The 12,936-nt window shown below is 41.7% G+C and overlaps 1 protein-coding gene across 2 annotated transcripts in view; it reads left to right on the top strand.

The window, feature by feature from the left end:
• The first annotated feature begins 5,515 nt into the window (after positions 1–5,515).
• Positions 5,516–12,936, top strand: part of mid1 (midline 1) — a 28,516-nt gene continuing 21,095 nt past the window's right edge. For both annotated transcript variants that reach the window (XM_080038187.1, XM_080038191.1), the window contains exon 1: positions 5,516–5,657. The gene's annotated coding sequence lies outside the window, so the exon portion shown is untranslated. The remainder of the gene's footprint in view (positions 5,658–12,936) is intronic.

Below are 12,936 nucleotides of genomic sequence, written 5' to 3'. Positions count from 1 at the left end.
CCTAGTCCAGTTCATCACTTTATGGACAAAAGGTGAAGTTGCAGATACCAAGTGTTTCACTGATAAGACAAGTCAAGGCAATTCGGCATGAGTTTCGACTAAATTTGGATTCCGAGCAACACTTGCATCTCCTCTTTGGAGCGAGGGCGTTCAAACTAGTTGCTTTAATTCTTAATTTTTAATTTCATGGCTTTCTGAAATTGATTTATTTCTGTCTGTTTGGTAGAATATCAGGCCAGAAACACGTTCTCATCTCTGCCCATTTTCTACAATCTCGCTGAAGCAACACCAGAGCTGCGCTTTTGTAGTCCCCCCCCCCCACCCCCCTGAAATTGTTTCTTCCACTCCCTCCACTCTCGCACGCCTCAGGCTCCAGTTGGGATAAATTTGATAAATATTTTGTAACATTCTGAAACAAAGCCTCCAATGTACCCAGAAGGAAGAAAAACACATGTTGAATGTGTTCATTTAGATCTTATTTCCATAAACGATCAATGTACAGTATACGTAGCTTATGAAAACACTTATGTTAGTGGGGGCACATGTGGCTGTGCAGTGTCAAAGTTGAGTCTACATGATACAGCACAGCATTTCTGTTGGGATGCTGGTAGTGTTTTCGGGCAGGGGATCAAGTTGGATTAAATCCATGTGAGTTCTTAAATGGGAAAGGACAGTGAATGATTTGCTAGCAGCACACTTAATGGCAGCCACAAAAAAAGACAGTTTTCAAAAGGGAGTTTTGTTCAGCCTTTAAACTTGCGCAACAAACAGAATTATTGGCCGAAACAAAGACTCCCATTCAACATTTAGAGCATCCAGATGTTTTCCTCCGGAGCTGGTTGTTATCAAGCTTGTTTTTATGGGACAGCTATGAGCACATTGTGATTGTATCTGATTTCATATCCCTTTTCTAAAAAGATTTTCTAGTTGAGGCAGTCTGGTCGAGACTCTCAGCAAGTCATTTAGCATGTCACTTTACATTATTTATGTTTTCTGAGATGTCTGGGAAATGTTTTGTGTTGATGATGAGGCCGTCAACTTCAAACAACGTCAATTTTGCAACTGATAAAACACAGCACTGTCATGTGAAATGAGTTCCACATTTGGAACGTATCAGACACAAAAAAGAAAAGGTTGGAGGCTAATCATTTACACACAAATGCCTCTATGTTGTATTCTTTGATCCATACCAGAAAATAGTCAAGTTTTTCTCCGCTTCTTGGAGAGAGCCTGACAGTTCTCATCGCGCCAAAGGCTTGGTTTGTTTAAATTCCATGTGATTCCCCCATGTGCAATGATTGCAAGAGCAGCTTCTCACTCGGGCACTGTAGAAGACGCACAGCATTAAATTAAGCCTCAGAACATGCAATCATGGTTTTTAAGCATCAAAGAAGGTGCCAGCTAGGAGTTGATAATTAAGCAGTGGATCGACCCTGGTAATTATCATAGAGACTTCAAAAAGTTAAAGGCCTACTTCACCGGTTTGAATATGAAGGTGTATTGAATTCTGAGATCCTATGTAGTATAAATGTGCGAAAAAAATTGAAATCGTTTCATCCTAGCCTGAGAAAAGGCAGAAAGAGTGTTTTTTTTAACCCTATATTTCTCTTTCTCGTGACATCACAGAAAGAGAAATATAGGGTTAAAAAAAAACTTACTTTGTAAATATTACTGTGATGTCTTTTACTGTGACATCACAGTAATATCACAGTAATATTTACAAAGTACGTTTTTTTTCTCCCTCTCCCTCTCCTTTATGGAAGTCTCAGAAAATCATAAAAGAGCATACAAAAAATAAATGACATCCAATAGGCTTGCAGAGTCATCAGCTGTAAAAAGTGCAATAAAAAGCAATCAAACAAAAGTAACGGGCAATTTAGCAGTTTTAAAAGGGGAAACAAATGCATCCCTTGTAATTATCCCATCCAATTTAAAAAGTTAATTCTGGATTTCGGGAGCGCAAGGTAAAAAAAAAGAAAAAAAGGTGTCTTTCCTTGGTCTAAGACTAAGCAAAGCCTTGTTATAAAGTAGCCGTTAATAAAGATTTAATTTCCAGGGTGACAGGGAGTTCAAGCCTGAAGCCAACTTATTAATACAAATACAACAGATATATTAAGACCCTATAAAGACAGGACACATCATCAAGGGGTTCGCATAAATCACCAAATACCCGCCAACTGTTTTGTTGAACAAAAATCATTATTATTTGGATTTGAATTAATATCAACACTTTTTGAATTTCTGTCACAAAAAGCATGACATTAGCTTCATCAGAGCTTTTACACATGCTTCAGTATTAATAAAGATCCTTGAACAGTGCTGCTGTGCCCTTTTTGGATCTTTCTGAAGCTGTCTCTCTGTGTCTTTGTGCTGTGTCTTTGGGGTGGTAAGATGGCCTAGAGGAAAGGTCGCTGGTTCGATCCCCGGCACCGGACAGGAGGGTGTTAGTTGTAAAACTAGCAGAGGCTGGTATTACGTCTACGGTGCCCACCATCTCTACCATTGTGTCCTTGAGTAAGACACTTAACCCCAAAACTGCTCCAGGGGTGCTGTACTGCGGCTGACCCTGTGCTCTGACCCCCTCCGAAGTGTGGTAACTTGAGAGGGGATATGCGAAAAGACAACTTTCAATGTAACCAACCATTGACTAATAAAGTAACTTAACTTAACACAATGCCAACAATCTTCTCTTTATTCCCATCAGAACATTTGTTGTGATCTTCAAAGGAAACAATCGTGTAAAAAAAGAAAAAAAAGAAAAAAAGAATCCCAGTTTCCTCATTTGTCGGTCACAGACAGAAAGCAAATGTCATGCAAGTAGAGCTGCATCGTACTGTTTTTATCCCTCGTTTTTCATTCCTATCAAGTCAGTGTCGTCAATCAGTTCTAACTATGAAAAATATTACTAAATATTTTGAACACATACTTTTAAGACTTATGGTTTCTGCCTGGCGTGCCATTTGAAACAGTAATTGTCAAATCTCTGCACACTACACTGTCCTGAGGTTGATGTTGGGGGGGGGGGGGGGTTGGCTTTGCTGGAAGTTTTGCTGAAGTCATCAAAAACTCCATACACTTGAATCATACTGTAGAGGTATAATCATCCTTACCTAAACAGGTGTGTAAAAAGTCCCTCTAATCCCTAACTTTTCCCCCCTTCCTGTCCTCCTGATATGAAGGCAGAGCCAGGCATCTGGAAGCAGGCAGGCAGGCTGCATGGGCATGCCACCATTTCTCTTTGTATAATTTAGAACGTATTAAGGCTCAAAATACTATCTAAACAACTTATTTATTAGATGGAACTGAACATTTCAATCCATTCTGATCTGTCCCCTAGCTGATTCATTGTTATTCTGGTTATTCTGTAAGGACGTCATCAGCCTATCCAGTTTTTCCATTTGACTTTGATGCTAAATCAGATCAATTCAGTGGGTAGACGCAACTCAATTTAAAATATTTTGTTATGTAGCTCCACTTACTACTCCTCAACCTTGAGATTATAAAACCTCTTCTCTCTATCTAAAAAATGCTGGAACTCAAGGAGTTTGAATGGCGGCCGGCCCAGCAACCTTGATATACCTCTTTAAACTGACATAAATTATAAGAGGAGCGATTGCTATTCAGGAGATAGCAGCAGTGGAAAAAATTAAAATATCAATTTCAACTAAAAGCAAACTTTACAGGCTCATCGGCTTGGTTAAATCCTGACTGGCTTTATCATTCAGATCAAGAGTCTCTCAACTAGTTCAACAAGTCGTAAACATTTTCATCCGCAATAGCTGCAGCTTAAATCTTCTGTTGACACCTATGCCCCCCGCCCCTCTTCTTACTTCACACACTGGCCTTTTCCTAACACTCTTGAACAAGTGTGTTAGGACGTTGGAATTATGTGGCCCACGTCTACCCATTACACTATCAGGATGAGCCTTTACACTGAGGCATTGTTGAACCATACTGCAAAGCCTTTGGCCATAATTGTTACCAGCAGTTCAATGTGCTCTGTCATCTATCTAGGAAGTGTAAAGATTTCCACCACAGTAGAAAACACAACACAGCACTGACCAGATTTCGAGGCATCCCTGTGCTTCAACTGGGGGTAAATAAGGTGAGATGAACATGACCCCGCCTTAGATTAGTTAGCTTTCATTAAGAACTAGTTGCACATACCTTTGTATTTGGGACAATCATTTCCTTTAGTTCACTATATTGGGCTCTGAAGCTTCCATGTTCCAAGTTTCTCCTACAACAGAAAATCTCCAGATGAGAACTCCAGTGATGGTCAGGAATATCACAAAATAAACATATGAGACTACTTTGGGTAGCGGTCATTAGTTTTGCATAGTACAGTGACATGCTTTCGTATAATACAATCAACTGGACGTCTGGTTGTGCAGAGTAGGTGTTTATTCAGTGTAATTGGCATCCCTCGTAAAGAGCTTTCCCTAAGAGGTTTTTGCACATTATGCACAAGCTAATTGTGCCCATCCTTCACTCTAACATTTCCATATTAAAGTTACTTTAACTTTATTCTAGTTCTTGTGGGGTTTGTAACTCTACTTTCTGCTATCCAAAAGAACCTGCATAGTCCTCTAAAGACCTAAGTTTCTGATTTCTCCCCAAGTGGCTTTCAGTTCTTTCCAGTCCGTTACTCGTTTTTTATTTTATTTTCTGAAAGCAATTGACAGACTTCAGCCAGTAGAAACAACATAGGATTAGCAAAAATCTCTTCTCTGTTTTTTATCCATGCAATTTTTCAGCCATACATCATATTTTGTGACATACAGTTGAAAAGTCCTCAATGTGATCTTGGGTCTCGCTAAAATTCTTGGTAACCTTGACTTTTTTTAAAACTTTTTCCAGTTGAGGGATGTACACCCAATTCCTCAAATATGATCTCATTATTGCGAGCATTGAATTGTTTTTCTCGGACTGACTAATCTATCTCACAGGATGAATTCTCATTAGGGTGGAGAAAACCAATTCTGTCTTGCTTAATAGCAATCCCCCCCCCCCCCCCCCCCCCTCTTTGCTGCTCCCTGCCTGCTGGCTACGGTACTTGGATCCTTAAGCTTGAGCCCTATTTTTCTCTGCTTGGTAACTCAATGTAGCTGCCTCTGGTGGCTAAGGAAAAGCCCTTTATCCTTATTATCAGATGCTGACTTACAGTGTATCAGTACTGGGACCAGCCTTAGACACACATTGCCTCCCCTTTTTTTCTCTCTTTACCTGCACAAGAATTGGAAAGCTACTTATTAACAGAATTGTATAGCTGGTGATACTGGTCCAGGAAAATCCAGATTTTAAGACTTTTCATCTGTTTTTATGTTAACGGATGGGGATAATGAATATCCTCTACTATACCTTTTCAGTGCCAGCTTGCGCAAGGGTTAAGTACTCCCCTAAGCTGCTTTCCTCCTGTGTGAACCTGTAGGGCAGAAGAGAAGCAGAGTCTATGTCAGTGAGGTATGTGTGTGTGTGTGTGTACACACCCCGATTAAGGGGGAGTGAACCTGCAGACAGAAACACCTTCAACCTCCTGTCTCCTGTCTGTTATATCTCGGGGGAAGTGCCAGTTGACTCACAGTCAAAGTCTACATTATAGTCTAGTATTTATTCACCAAGGAGAGACACATAGCGCCGCAGCCATGGGGAAGCAGGTAAGATCTGATGAAGAAACCTTTAGTGGCATCGGGGTTAAGAGAGTTTAATTAGAGCTATACTAGGTGTCACATTTTGTTTTAGGCAAAGCTATTCGCCTCAAACTGAGAAGTGGGAAGTGCTGGCCCATTTGTGTTCAGTCAGAGAAAGGCGACTGTGGGGGCCCAAATTCTTATGCATAAGGTTTTTATTCTAGACAGTCTTCTTGAAATAGATTTAAATACTATCGTAGTACAACACTAATCACTGCATGTGATTGTGAACCAACATACTTGGAGACATACACTGTAGCACATGCAGGATTGAACAATCAGGTTTGTACAAGATGAAGCACATTTTTTATTTTATGTGTTTCTCAGTGAGCATTTTAATTTAGTAGGGGAGATGGATATGTTGCCTTAACAACAAGTTCAGTCTTGTTTGCACATGCATCACATCTGCTGACAGTTGAATATACTGATAAACCACATTTTGGCAAATTACTGAACTGGCAGAAATAGGACGTTTCCAGTTCACAGGAAACAATTTGCTGTCATTCTTTTTTGCCGTCCAAGATTTTCAGCTCTGTGTATCTAAACAGGAAAGCGTATGATTTTCAATGAGCGGCATTATTCCTCTCCAAAATGTTTGTTTTGGTGAGAGCTACAGCAACGCCATGCTGTTTTCTAAGAGAGAACAGAATGCAAATTGTGCCAAATAACCGAGGATAGGGAGTTCTGGTGAATTAATTTTAGTTTTTTTTCCCGTGCTTTCCTTCATGCAGGCATCTGTTTCTGGCTATTCCTCTGAAAAAAAACGCCTCCCTTGTCTCTGTGTTGAGAGACTGAAAATAAAGAGTCCTTTCTTGGTATCATCTCTTTGTGGCTTTGGTATTGAAATTCATTTAACCGTCCTTTTTTCATATTATAAACTTGACAGGGAAGACGGTTTGAATGTATTATCATTTCCCCGAGTGCTTTGAATGTGTGGAGATTTTTCCCTTTGTGTTTATACAGATCGCACTCTTGCTCTCGTTGCATACAGCGCTTGCTCCTCCGGTCCTCGTTCCCAACGATAAACAAAACTCTCACTCGGTCAGGTCAGCGGTGCCAACTCCATCAGCAGCTGTGAGTTCTCTGGGCCTGCTTGTTGTGACAGGGCGAGAGTGCTTGAGTCTCATTGTCAGAGCCAATAACTGTGGATGGGGATGGGAAAGGGATTTGCTCGCATAAGTGTGTGTGCGTAGACTCACCACACAGTCAGTGCAGCTGAAGAATATTCGTCCATCGGGGGAAGCCTCTGGGGGAATGTGCTTCACAGGCCAACACTGGAGGAATGTAGTATATACTGCATTGTGCTTGAAGTGCTAACGCTTGGTTGACCTGTAGATGAAGTGGGGGACAGTTTGTAGGGCCACACAAGGTTCAAGGCAAAAGCAAGAACACTGATCAGTTTGACTGCCTCTTAACCTTTGGAGCATCTGTAAGCACAGCAGAGACAGGCTTCTTGATCCACGTGCTTTTTTTGACTTAAGTTATCAGGGATTGTAGATCTAACTGAGCTGTCAATGGTGTCTCATGATGAGTAGATAGCGTTTTGAGAACTTCCCCCCTCGACCCGGATACAGCCGACCCAGAACCTTACAGCTGGGCTCCTGCCTTTGGCTCTGATTCTGTCTCCTTGGACACACGAACACAGCACACCACAACAGATGTGGAGACCTCCTCCAGCATTTCGTTAATGTAGGAAGTATGAGTGTGGCATGAAGTGACTCAGTTTCTCTAAGGAGCAGTATGAAGTCGGAGTAAAACTTTATCCGCCCTACATATGTAAAAGTTGCAGTGCTATTTGTAGAAACCAAAACCAGAAAGTGTATTTCAGGGCCATAGTAGTAAGCAGATAGGACTGTGGTGAAGTGCGTCGCCATCATCGATAAGATAAGCTCAGTGTTGTTGAGATTCCCTGATGAAGACATGACACTAGTTCTCTGCAGTAGATCTCTCAGTAGCTGGAAGCAATTACAGCTGCTCTCAGAGAAGCGAAGAATGCAGCAGGCGTTCACCGCACCCTGTCAGAAGGACACATCTATTTTCAGGAAAATAAATAAAAGACAAGACTTTTGGGCTACGGGGCTGTGGTGTGGACTAAACACATGACCTTACTTTCCCCAAAAAACCCTCTTCGCTGTTTCATGTCAATAAGAAAAAAAGAAAGAAACCCAGACAGCGTAGAATTCCATTGTGTCGCTTTTGACCACAGAGTAAAACTGTTTTGTTTCTTGGTGACTGACGTTTGAATGTTTCCCTTGGCCTTCATTTTTTCCCCTCTGATCATTACTCAGAACTTCTTTATATTGGAGCTTCATGTTATTCATCCCATGAAAGCAGATGGAAGCCATTCCTACCACTTCAGATGTGCATGTATTATCGTGTAGTCCAAGTGTTTTTAAAGAACTGCTCTGACTCCTGTTGGCCTAGCCTTTAATCCTTCATCATGAAGTACATTTACATAAAAAAGAACATCATATTATACACTCAATTCAAATAGACTTAAGATCACAGCCTTTATGTATTTCCTTCGCCATATCAGAGAGAAGGACTCTATTGATGGCGAAACCTTGAACACAGCATAAATAAAGCAGCAGCATACTCACAGGGAAAGAATCAATTCCAGGTCAATGCTCATGACAGTCCTATATGTTCCGCCAGCTAATCATGAAGCACATTAAATGCATGTAGACACTGGCTGACTATGTGACGTGTGCAGCATATACAGTACTTCATACACGCCATTTTGTCCCCGGCGTTGCCTGTCGGAAAACAATAGCTTGGACAACTAAAAGTGGGGAATTTATTCTGGGATACCACCTTAAATTGCACCAAATGACTCTGTTGAAATCAAATGGCATTAAGTGTTAATTGGCTTGGTGCTAACGCATTCATTTATGTTGTTGATGTTTGGATTGATTGTGTGTTGCTTAGTTATAGGGGCAGTATGCCTTGGGGATGGAGGCAATTAAAATGTTGAACCTTTGCCATGATGGGGGGCAGACTAGGCTTTCATCTTATTGTTTATTGGCCAAAGAAAGTGGTTGATTTGGACTGCCCTAGTTATAGGAAAACAATTGGTGCCGCTTAGATCAATGTTTGTGCTCCAAAAGACAAATCTTGACACCACAGCATGTGTTAACTCAATTAGGGGCATGTGTGCACTCAGACTTTAATTACATTAGTTTATGATGATAAAGATATTCTCTTTTGTTTTGCCTTGTACTTTGCATGGTGCTGCTCTATGATCTGACAAAGCGCCGTTTAGTGAGCCGCAGAACACCACATTTATTATGAGGACGTTACAGGGGCTGTGTAGTAAGTGCAGCGGTGCAGGAGAGCCCTGGAGACTGGTCCCATCTGTTCGTAGGGCTGGTTGTGCAGCCAGAAACTCATCAAAATGTGGTCCCCAAGGTTTATACACCCCCCCCCCCCCAAACCCCACAGCCACCATCACCTTTGTCTCTCCATTTACTACATCTTTGTCATTTTTTTGCTGAGAGGGAGTGGGGAGCCAGGGGGCAGGAGCTCAACCCCCACAGTGGATGGTGGTGGGGGGTTGATGGACCTCACCCTACAGCATTAATGGAGACGGCATCCGTGAAATGGCCCAGTGGAAGTGACGCTTCCTGGGCATGTTTTTACGCTCGCATGAGCATACGGGCCTGGGCTGTGGCAGGGTGGGGAGCTCTGGCAATGAGGGAGGGAGTTTGTGGAAAGAGACTATTAGCCCAGGATGGTACTCTATGTCTTGTTTAGTCTCTCATCCATGTGCTGCTGAAATTGAATGCTGAGGAGCTGCAACTTGTTTTTATAGAGGGATACCCTGGACTGAAACACGTAAGTCAGACAAACTGCCTTCTTTTATTAATTGTTTTACTTTGGAATCTTAATGGACAAGTTGTGGTGACTTGGTTCAATGTTGCTGAAGTTGATAATATATACACGATTTGATTCTTGTCTAGTATGAAAGTGTTTCCGTATAATGTCTTCCTTGCATAATTAAAAATTTGAACACCTTAGATGACATGCAGATTTCAGGATTTCTTTGTTCAGTGCAAAAATGAGTTTGCACTTGCAGGGTGGCTGAGCACCCAGGTGAATCATAACCTCGTAACATGATGATGTATCTTACACATGTCTGCTACTGGCCTGGTCTTTTTTTACTCATCAAAGTTTGCCTAACATCAGATTTCACAGCCTATTTTATTCCAATTTATCTGCTCCTTCACGAGGGCTTTTCTGGCCCTTTCCAGGTTATTTTCCAATTAATATAATTTCATGTGCCAATCCCCTCAGGCAGCAAATGGCCTTATTTAGCAGGGATGAATATTCATTTGTTTTTTTCTAGTTTTTTTTCTCAGCAGTGCTGTTACTTGTTGATAAGGGGATATATGTACAGAATAATGCAACACATTTCTGGAAGTAATTTGACAACAACGTTAGCATCTTCATTGCCTCTTATACAAATGCATAAACAAACTTCCATTTGTTTATGCAAGCTTCCCATCCTCTGGATTACAACATGGCTTTGAGTCCTATTTTATCAATCAATTATAAAGTCTCTCTTTTGTCAAAATGTTTACATCATTAGAATACGGGACAACACATTTTTTTTGTCCATTCTTCAGACTAAAAGTCAAAGAAACGTTGTGTGTTAGCACTGGATCAAGTATCACGTAAGTTTTCCAGTTGGGTGAGGTGGGAACACTTGCTCAAACCGCAGCCGAGACAAGTGTTTTTTTTTTATATTTGGAATGGCTAACGCAGAAGTCGACATTTTTTCCATTTAAATGTTTATGACAGGTCAGACAGAGGAGGGGCTTTTGTGTTGACCCTGAAGTGGCAAACCATTTTTGCCTTTTAAATAGTACCGGGCCAAAATGTCAGTGTGACTTCAAAAATCCTGTGACAATGTAAATGTCACGGGTTAAACGACATTAAACCGCACTGAAATAAATCCTGGCATGAGAGAAGTAATTAGCCTGCTTCACAGACAGTGTATTGATACATAGCCATGTGTGGCCTTGGGCAGTGGAATTAAAGATTTTCTCGCTGTTGTTAATTACCGGAGAGGTGGCGTACATCATTCTGAGTGGTCACGCGAGAATAATGTAGCGTTAATGTAGCATCGCTGTAGCATCTGTTTGTGTATTTCGCATACAGGCCTACAAAAAAGGATGTGTGCTGTGCTGTTCACAAATCCGTTTGTTTGTGGGTAATGTGTGCAGAATGAGCCAGGCACAGGAATCACAGCGGAAGTCACGCTTAATTTGTCTCTTGTCTCTTCTCACTTGTCAGTTAGGAGTTGAGTAAGGAGTCACGGGGAGCAAAGCAGCAGTCTCAGGTATTGTTTCTCCCCCTCTTAGAGTGTCTTTATACATTTTCTTTTTCCTTTACAAAATGCAGCGGACTTCAGATTGGCATGGGATGTTGTAAAGAAGTGGAGAGTGACTGACAGCGGCAGGCTTGACTGAGAAACAAACAAGCTGTGAAGAGAGAGCTGAGAGGGTTCTGCCAGTGAAAAGATTAGGTTGGCATGAGGCTGAAGCGCCAACATGCATCGTTGCTCTTGCCACACCGCCATGGCAACGTAAGCTTTATGCCCCCCCCCCCCCTCTGAGTATCCAGACTGTTACCAAAGAGTCATTTAAAAGATCTGTGATTCTTCACGGTGACCCTTCCTTACATTTAGTCCGCCATCTACATCAATTACGTTGTCATGAATTCAATTCAGCTGTGTTAAATAGACATTTGCTACTACTACGTCCACTTTGATTGCTCACTCTAATTCTATGGCTTTATTTCCTTTTGAATGACATATAAATGAGCGCGCTGCATAACAGTCTGCCACAACTGTGCCACATAAGCTAAATCTCAGCTGAGCATCTCCACAGGCCCATCCATCCTAGTGCTCCCATTTGTCATGCAAGGTCACCTCTGTTCCCCGGTGACCAATCAGAAGTGCCTCCTTGGCAGCTAAAAAGCAACCCACCCACACACCCCCCTCCACACTCACACCACCTCATCATCAGTTGTGATTGACAGCCTCCCACAGGAGAGGGGGGGGGACAAGGGGGGGATATTTACCTCCTTATGTTCTCATAGAACTAAGTTAATGATCCTGGCCAACAAAATAATACAAAGAGGGTAAAAAAAAAGCTTGAGAAGTCGACGCCTGGTTGACCCATTTGGAGCAGTTTAGGCTTCCTTTAGAGAGGATTAGAAGAAGAAGAAGAAGAAGAAGAAGAAGAAGAAGAAGAAGAAGAAGAAGAAGAAGAAGAAGAAGAAGAAGAAGAAGAAGAAGAAGAAGAAGAAGAAGAAGAAGAAGAAGAAGAAGAAGAAGAAGAAGAAGAAGAAGAAGAAGAAGAAGAAGGCTCTGTGAGGAGAATTTCAGAGATAGCGGGCGAGACACACGAAGCTGCAGAGCCCCAGACAGAAAGTATAGGAGCTAGAAAAAAAAATCTTCCTTTGCTTTATTTCTGTATTCATCTTGTCACCGGGACTATGGACTGTGTGGTTAACTGACTAACAGACCGTGAGGTAAGGGACCATCTGTATTTGCAATGGGGGGGGGGGACACTTTTAAAGTCCCCTCCATGGCTCTTTTTCGACTCAGGCTTTGAGAAAGTTTTGTTGCGCTTGAATAAACAAGCTTTGCAGTTATCTCTGCATGCTTTTTTTAGTCTATCTGTTTGAATTTTGGATTCACAGAAAAGTGAAGATTAAAGTAAATATCGTTGGCGGTGATGCTGCAGCTATAGTCTCCTTTTTTCAGTGAGTTCACTCTGCAAAATGAATTAAAAGTATTTCATTTCCTCGCATGTGTTTTCCCACAGTGCACATTGCGCAGTGCTGCCACAGCCTTTCGCATTTGCATCAGGGTCACATGCAATTACCAAGCTGTCAAAGGGTTTATTTTATTTCAAGTCATTCTCTGCCTTAATGCACCTTCAAATCGTAGCTGTTTTCATTGCTCTCACATTTTCCCTGCATACTTTACTGAAGCCTGCAGGCTAAACTGAAACACAAGGAGTCCTGGCATGGGCTTTGGGTTGCCACTAATCCAAACCAATCCATGCCTTATATCATATGTGCTGTGGTTTCTACCAGACAACATAAACATTTGCTTTAAACAGAGATATACGGTATCAAAAACACTGATTTGGAGTCGCTGACAAGGTCAATGGAGGTAAACGGCCGTCTAACTTAACCTCATAAACCTCAAAGTCAAACTGTGAACACGGGCTGG

Source organism: Ammodytes marinus, assembly GCF_949987685.1.
Source record: "Ammodytes marinus genome assembly, chromosome: 12".
Lineage (NCBI taxonomy): Eukaryota > Metazoa > Chordata > Actinopteri > Uranoscopiformes > Ammodytidae > Ammodytes > Ammodytes marinus.
This window is presented reverse-complemented; position numbering and strand designations above follow the sequence as displayed.